The sequence below is a fragment of the Crocuta crocuta genome, unplaced genomic scaffold (genome assembly GCF_008692635.1).
Source record: "Crocuta crocuta isolate KB4526 unplaced genomic scaffold, BGI_CrCroc_1.0 scaffold70, whole genome shotgun sequence".
NCBI classification, from domain to species: Eukaryota; Metazoa; Chordata; class Mammalia; order Carnivora; family Hyaenidae; genus Crocuta; species Crocuta crocuta.
The window spans coordinates 14988785-14996890 of NW_027528417.1; positions in this window are offsets into that span (position 1 = coordinate 14988785).

The window sequence follows — 8106 nt, forward strand, 5'->3', positions numbered from 1 at the left end:
TTGGGGTGAAGGAAGCAAAGTTCCTTCCTTTCCCTGAGGCTGAACTGGGGCTGGCTGCCAGGGGAAGGCCCGCACCGCCTGCGGAGCAGGCTGTATACTGACCGTCCCGGTGCCCCGGGTTGGGGTGGGGGGTAGGGGGGGGCGCTGAGACAGAAAACGGCCCCACAGGAGGGCCAGAAGCAGCCTTGGGCCGCCACTCCAGTCCCCGTCCCCGGAGAGAGGATGTGGCAATAATCATCGCCCAACTGCGCTTTGAGCACCCAGTTGGCACGCGGCTGTGTACTTGGAGGGAAAAGGGGAGTGAGGTCATCTGGGCCTCTGGGAGCATACGGTGGGGGAAACACGCCCCGCACTTGAAGCCCCGACGCAGAGCTCTCCCCAGATTGAGGGGACGACTCCCCATCACCAGCTCAGCTTGGGAAAAGGGAAGTCCCGTCCTCCGGTCATCCGTTAACGCAGTTACCTTCTTCCAGATAGGCTTCCCCCCTTCCCTCTTGCTCGGCCCGGCGGGCCGGCTGCTGAGGAAGCATTACTCCTGGGTACCCAGAGCTCCAATTCCAGAAGCTGCCCCACGGGGTGACTTCGGAGCTCTATGACCCACTAGCCCAGTGTTGGTGTGAGTTCCTCAGCCTCTCTGGGCCTCTTTTTTTTTTTTTTTTTATGTTTATTTTTGAGAGAGTGGGATAGGGGCAGAGAGAGAGAGAGAGAGAGAGAAGGACAGAGGGTCCCAGGCAGGCTCCCCGCTGTCAGTGCAGAGCCGCATGCTCAGCGGGAACCCAGGGACAGTGAGATCACAACCTGAGCCAATGCTTAACCCCCTGAGCCACCCAGGCGCCCCTCTCTGAGCCTCTTTTGAACCTCTTTCCTCTTCTGTACCGTGGAGATATTAAGGACACAGTTGTTTTCGGGATTGTGTGACATGACCGCTATGAAGCATTTAGCTTAGTATCTGGCATCTGGACGGCGCTCGTAACAAGTAACAGTAACACGAGTGGGTGAATGGAAGTAGACAAACCCATGAGACTGTTTCTGGGAGGAGGCCATAGTGGAGATTTCAGACTTTATTCTGAGCAGATTGGAAGCTCTTCAGAGATTTTATGCAGGGGCATGGCATGCATCCTTATGTTTGACACCGATTTTTCTGCCAGTTTCCTGGAAAGTGGATGGCAGGAGCCGAGACTGGGAGCATGGAGCACAGAGCCCAGTTTGCAAGCTGCCATCAGTGGAGATATAATAGGAGCTGAGCAGTGACAGCAGGAAGGAAAAATGGACATGTGAGTAATACCTACCATTCGGGGAGCAAAAGCAATTTGCTTATTGTACTGCCTCTTCTTTCAATAACATCTGTGGTGGCCTTACCCCATCGTACGACTAAGAATATTGAGGCCACCAAGGAACATGGAAGAGCTAGAATTTGAACCCTCTTGCACATAAATGGAAAGTCTTAATCATTTCCTTCCTCAGTATCACTCATATGTCAACCCTGCTTAAGAACCAAGAACAAGGGGACGCCTGGCCAGCTCAATCAGAAGCGCATGCAGCTCTGGACTAGAGGTGGTGAGTTCGAGCCCCACGGGCATAGAGACTACCAAAAAATAAATAAATAAACTTTAAGAAAAGAACAAAGAACAAGAAAGGAGAGGCTTTTCTAGAAGATTCTCCGGCCCTGCTCCGCAGGACTCTTTACAAGGAGAACCACAGCCAGATTACGGAGAAAATCAAGAGGTTTACTCCGTATTCTTGGCTTACAGGACCAAGGTGACCACAGATGACATGAAAAGCCCAAGAAGTTTCTTTTTTTTTTTTTTAACTTTATTTATTTTGAGAGAAAGAGCACGAGCAGGGAAGGGGCAGAGAGAAAGGGAAAGAGAGAATCCCAAGCAGGCTCTGAGCTGTCATCATAGAGCCGGACACAGGGCTCCATCTCATGAAACGTGAGATCATGACCTGAGCTGAAATCAAGAGTTGGAAGCTTGACTGACTGAGCCACTCAGGCGCCCCTAAGAAGTTTCTGGGGCGATGGGGCAGATGGGTGGACAGGTAAGGAAGATGCCCCTGGAAGATGTCCAGGGTGGGTCCCTTTGGGGGGAGGGGGGCATTCCCTCAAGGTTTCCTTGAGTTGGGGCCTTCTGACCTATAGATGAGAGGCAGGAGCCTATGAGGCTTCCCCATCCATTGTCTCTGGGCCCCAGACTTGACAGGTTATTTTTCTTAGAAGTATAAATACGTAATTTCCCTCTGGACACTACCTCAGCTCCCCACCCCCATGACCTCAGTCTTTGCCCGTGAATAATATTTTAGGTAATGCCTTTCACAGTCATCATTTTAGGCAGTTTACTGGCTAATACAAACAATGCCCGACTTTGTAATGTTCACTTACAGTAAGCCAGTCACAGACAAGATTTTTCTAGCACTCAAATTGGAGGTGGTGTTGCACAGTCTTGTAAGGAATAAGGGAAGCACGGGCAGCTGAAAATATCTTCCCAAACCCTTCTACTTCACCTCTTTCTAGATGCTCCTGTAGAACCTTCAATGGCACCCACAGTTCTCTGTGCTCTTTCAGCACCCACAGCCCAATATAAGGGTGGGCTGAGAGCTCAAGGAATTGCTCTGTGGCCTGCCTGCCCCCCCTACCTTGGACTTCAGCGCTCTCAGTCGAGGATAAAGATACCTATGCGCAGACAAGTCTATGGAACCCAAGTCAGAGAAAGAAAGAGAGTAACAGCATGTCTGGGAGAACAACACTAAGGCAGAGGCTGCACACTAGAGATGGGCCCCTTGAGAGGACCTCGGCCACAAGACGGGAATGGTGGGCCCGGCCATGCCTCGGACAGCAGGCACGGCCTCACAGCCTCAACGTTCGATATGGGCTCTGTGTGAGCAGGTGTGGCCAGGGAAATGGATACGTCGTGGGGGCGCATGTGTCATTAGACACCACTTCACCCAATCCACTTCAGCATCCAGCCTTGTCCCAGGAGCTACAGGGAGAAACCAAGTCCCAGTTCTCAAATCACTTATGTTTTAGCAAAATATCCTTTGATCCATGATAATAATACAAATTGCCACGTACTGAACATCTACTGGGTGCAAGGCAGCCGGTGCATGTTCTCAATCCTCACTTGGGGGAGGGGAAGATCATTCTAGAACTCAAGTCTACCTAAGCCATCTTAGGCTACTCCTCCTGTTGTTGCCTAAAGGCCAATCTTAGCATGAAATTAACATATAGGAGGTGAGGGGATGGCTATAAATCTCACTCTAAGAACATTAAAAATTGAGAGAGGTCTTTTCTGCAGGTTTCTTAAGGAGACAAAGAGGTGTCTTAACAAACATCAAGATGCAAAACTTCCTAGATATCCGCTTACAACACCCCTTTTTCAGAAGTTCCACTCTTGATACCATCTTCACACATTTCTAGAGGCCTCCTCAGCATCCCTCTCCCTCCCATGATGCTCCTACAACTCCCCCCGTCCCCACCTGCCATGTCCTTCCCTCTAGAGGTCGTCCTTAATTTTAACTAGCCTCTCTCAGTGCCCCAAAAGACGTAAGAAAAAGAGTAGGAAGCTGCAGAAAACAAACAAACAAACAAAAAAAGACAATGCACATGAATATAGATCTTTACATTTACAAACGGCTTGCGTATTTGTTAACCCACCTGAGCCCTTTTCAGACTCTGAATAACCTGTGAGGTAGGTACGGCTCTTTATCACCCCCATTTACAGATGAGAAAGACTGAGGCTCACAGGTAAAGTGAGTTGCTTAAAGTCCGCTAGTGAGTGTTGAGCCGCGCTTTGAAACCTAGGCCCCTTTCCTCCATGCCACATCTGGCCCAGGGTTGCAAACGCCTGGACAAGCCCATCAAACTGTCAGTAGCACGTTCCAGGTGCAGCTGCTGAAACTGTTGCCCTGGTGCCCCGGGGCAAGACTCAAGCCATGCCCAGGACACCAAGAGTCCCCAGCAATGGCGAGAGGACTCAAATCAAAGATGCTTGTAACAAATTCCTTCAAAAAGATCCAGGAAACTGGCTTCTCTCAAGTGACTTCTATCAGAACCAAAGTGCAAGCTGCCTCCCGTTTATTTATTACCGGAGGATGACCTTCAGAACAACCCGCAAATGATGGTCAGGCTTTGTGCATCAGAGTCTGTGGGTCAAGGAAATGTCTTTGAAATTAACAAACATTTTGAGAGGGGGGGAAAGAAACTATCCCATGCCTGTTGGTGATTTCTCCCAAACCTGTCTCTGTATGGTCTCATGCTTTTAAAAAAGCTATTTTTAATCTTTTTTTTTTCTAACTTTACAGATCAAATTTGCTTTAGGAAATTTAGAAAAGTCAGACAAGTACAAAGAAGTAAGGGAGAGATATTGTCAGCCCATCAGCCACGGGCAGGATTAACCTTTTGGCCTATTTTCATCCAGCTTTTTGCCATGCGTTTTTCTACAACTTTTCATAGTTGAGATCATAATATATAAAAATGATATCCAGCTTTTCTCCCCCATTTAGAGCATAACAAGCATTTCCTATATGTATGTAATAATAAATGTATTCATTCCCTTTAGCCCTTATTAGATGCAAGCCAGACATTCTTAGGCAAGTTGTTAGTGGTTTATTACACCATGTGTTGGCTGTATGAGAAACAGTTTAGGGGCTAAGAGTACTCACTGACTCTGGAGTCAGGCTGCCTGGGTTTGAATCCTTACTCCGCCACCTCCTGGTTCCATGACCTTGGGCAAGTTAATTAACCTCTCTGGCTCATTTCCTTACATATAAAATAAGGATAGTAGTATCTTCTTCACAGAGTAGTTCTAAAGATTAAACAAGTTAATTACATGAAAAGTGCTTAGAATAATAAATGGCATGGTGAGCACTGAGTAGTAGCTATTAGCAATATATGGTATATGTGTTAGCATCATAAATTATTCAGCTATTCTCTTGCAGCTGGACATTAAGATTGTTTTCAAGGGGCGCCTGGGTGTCTCAGTCAGTTAAGCATCTGACATCGGCTCAGGTCATGATCTCACAATTAGCGGTTCGACCTCTGCATCGGGCTCTGTGCTGACAGCTCGGGGCCTGGAGCCTGCTTTGGATTCTATGTCTCCTTCTCCGTCCCTCCCTCGCTCTTGCTCTGTCGCAAAAATAAATAAAACATTAAAAAAATTTTAAAGATTATTTTCAATTTTTCCACGAATATAAATAGTCCTATAAACCATTTACTGCATGCATTAGGGGAGGAAAGGTAGATTGAAACTCTGCTGTGGATAAATTTGAATGCCAAGCTAAGGTACTAAGACATTCAGAATAAATGACCCAGGAGAAAAACTCTACTTGGAAGGAGGTATCCAGTCAACTTGAAGAGCTGACATTTAATTCTATGGCAAACATTCGTTGAGCTCTGTGTGCCAAGAAAGGCTCTTGGCTAAGTCAGGGAACACGGATATGAACGGGGCACACCAAGACGAACAAGAGACAGGCTCGAATCTCAAGGAGCTTCAATCAGTTACAAAAATGTCACAGCTGGTAGGTCCAGGAGTGAATTTTCACCATGACCTATTTCTACGGTTCCCGTACGTGGACAGGGAATACAAAATGCCTGATTTCAAAGCACCAATGCAGTAGGAAATACAGACTCCGCCTGTCTGCCGTCACGCCCTCACTGAGAAAACTTGAGAAAGAATGCCTGTTTCACAGGAGAGTTGTGACATTAGGGACGGCGCTCATAAACCTCTTGGTATAGTGTCTGGTACACTGTAACTGCTCAAAAAGAATAATAGGTGATAGTCACTGAGGACTTGCAGCGTGCCAGGCTCTACATCAACTACTTTTCAAACACTCTGTCCTTGAACCCTTCCGGCAGCCCTATTAGGCAGATACTATCAGTTTTATTGGTTGTAGTTTATAGACGAGGAAACAAAGAGGTAGGTGACTTAACTGGGGTCACACAAAGCATAAGAGGTGAAGCTGGATTCTTAACCAAGGCATTTGATTAATTACAGCAAGCAAGTGGCCAGTGTTGAGTTTCGGTGATTTAGACATTCCAAGGACCATGCCATTGCTTACTCTGCATCACCCACATGTATTTTACACCCATCTCCCCAAAGAGAGCTGACATTTCAGGAGACAAGCTACCCAGCACAGCGTGCACCAATCTATGGGTCAGCAGGCCTGAATTCTACCCCCAACGTTCACAGCCCCGATTACAGAAATCAAACAAGGCTCATCCCCTTTACTACTTTATGAAATTTAGTTGGACTAAATAAGTTGTTTCTCGACCTGGCTGACCTATCTAGTCACATGCAGAAATCATTTAAAATATAAATTCTATCCTCCCCCCCCCCAATATTCACTGGTTCAGGGGCCAGACCTTGGGTATCTGTGATTATTAGCGTGGTGCCCAGGCAGTGTTGACGATTAGCAGGCTTTGCGGACAACTAGACAAGGTTCCATCTAAGGCTCTTTCTAACTTGTCCTGGAGAAGTTCCTCCAACGAGATAAAAAGCCACCAACCATGCCTAAGTATGATGGTGCTCCATGGCCAGGGGAACCCTCTCTGCCAATAGTGGCCTGAGCGAGGGTCCTTTTGCCAAGGGACTATGAACTTCAGGTCGCTCAGACAGGACTGCGGCTTTAGCCACATTCTCGCTGACTGTCATCACCGGTAGTTAACGGGCTGCAAACAGCTAGCTGGACAATAACCTTTGGAAAAGGCCACATTTCCCATCACTGAGATTGTTCCTGAAGTTCAAATGTCTCCTGGCAAGCTGCATCAACTTTCCAGCCCCTCTTTGTACACGATACAGGCAAAACCGTTTATACCATGAGAAACCTTGGTATACGGCTGCAGCATCGCCCTGCCAGGAGTGGGTGTGCGGACTGGTGATTTGAATTAATCCGTAACCAGCTCTGCTAAGGCCTATGTGTCTGGACAATCAGATGGGCATTTGAGGAAGCACTGATGAGGTTCAAGCGCAGGAAGTAGCCCCTAAACGATGTCACATTATCCATTACTGTCTTTCTTCAATGATATCATAAAGCACCCAACTGTCAAGTCCAATTAGCAAGTAGGTGGTCTCTAATGATAATAACAGCCCGTACCTCTCAACCTAAATGGCTCAGAGCACCATAAAGTCATGACTTGAAGGTCTCAGAATGGCTCCATCCAGGAGACGGGACACTAGCAGGCCCACTTAGCTGAAAGATTTGTGTGGGTTTGCAAGGGTTTCGAGGAGGGAGAGTACAGACACTTGTATTAAATATGTACCATTGTATTTAAAGTGTCGTATCATATTGGCTTGGGGTCCTACCAAACACGCTGTAATTCCAGGGAGCACGAGATACCATCTATCACACCTCTTTGGCCAGTTCCTCTGTGAGGTCTTTCTCAAACACACCGGAAGGATAGATAGAAAACTCATTTCCTTGCCCAAAATAGTTGCAAAGCTCCTGAGTTCACATTCAGAGCAAACTACATAGGAGAGATTTTTATTTGTAGAATCTGGGATTCATGGTTGGGTTAAGAAGAAAAGGGCACAGTGCACCTGCTTGATTTTAATCTACTCCCTTTAAAATGTGTTCCTCGGGGCGCCTGGGTGGCTTAGTCGGTTAAGCGTCCGACTTTCGCTTAGGTCATGATTCGCGGTTCGTGGGTTCGAGCCCCGCGTCGGGCTCTGTGCTGACTGCCAGCTCAGAGCCTGGAGCCTATTTCGGAGTCTGTATCTCCCTCTCTCTCTGACCCTCCCCTGCTCACGCTGTCTCTCTCTCTCTCTCTCTCTCTCCTAGAAATAAATAAAAATATTTAAAAAATAAATTAAAAAAAAAATGTGTTCCTCACATAGAGGACTCCCAAGGCACTTTCCTATACACCTTTCTTTGAGGTCTAATTTATAGATAAATCAACTGAGGCTTAGAGACTCAGATGGCCTGCCAAAAATGAGCCAGTTAACAAGTGGCGAGGTTTGGACTGGAGGCTACATCTTCTGACTCTGTTGTAGATGCTAATAAGGGGCCAAAGGCAGCCCAGAAAATATAGAGAGAACCAAAGACTTACAAAGCAGAAACTGCTATGGTCCAGCCTCCCATAATGAGGCCCCTGAGAAGAATCAGGCCTTGCTC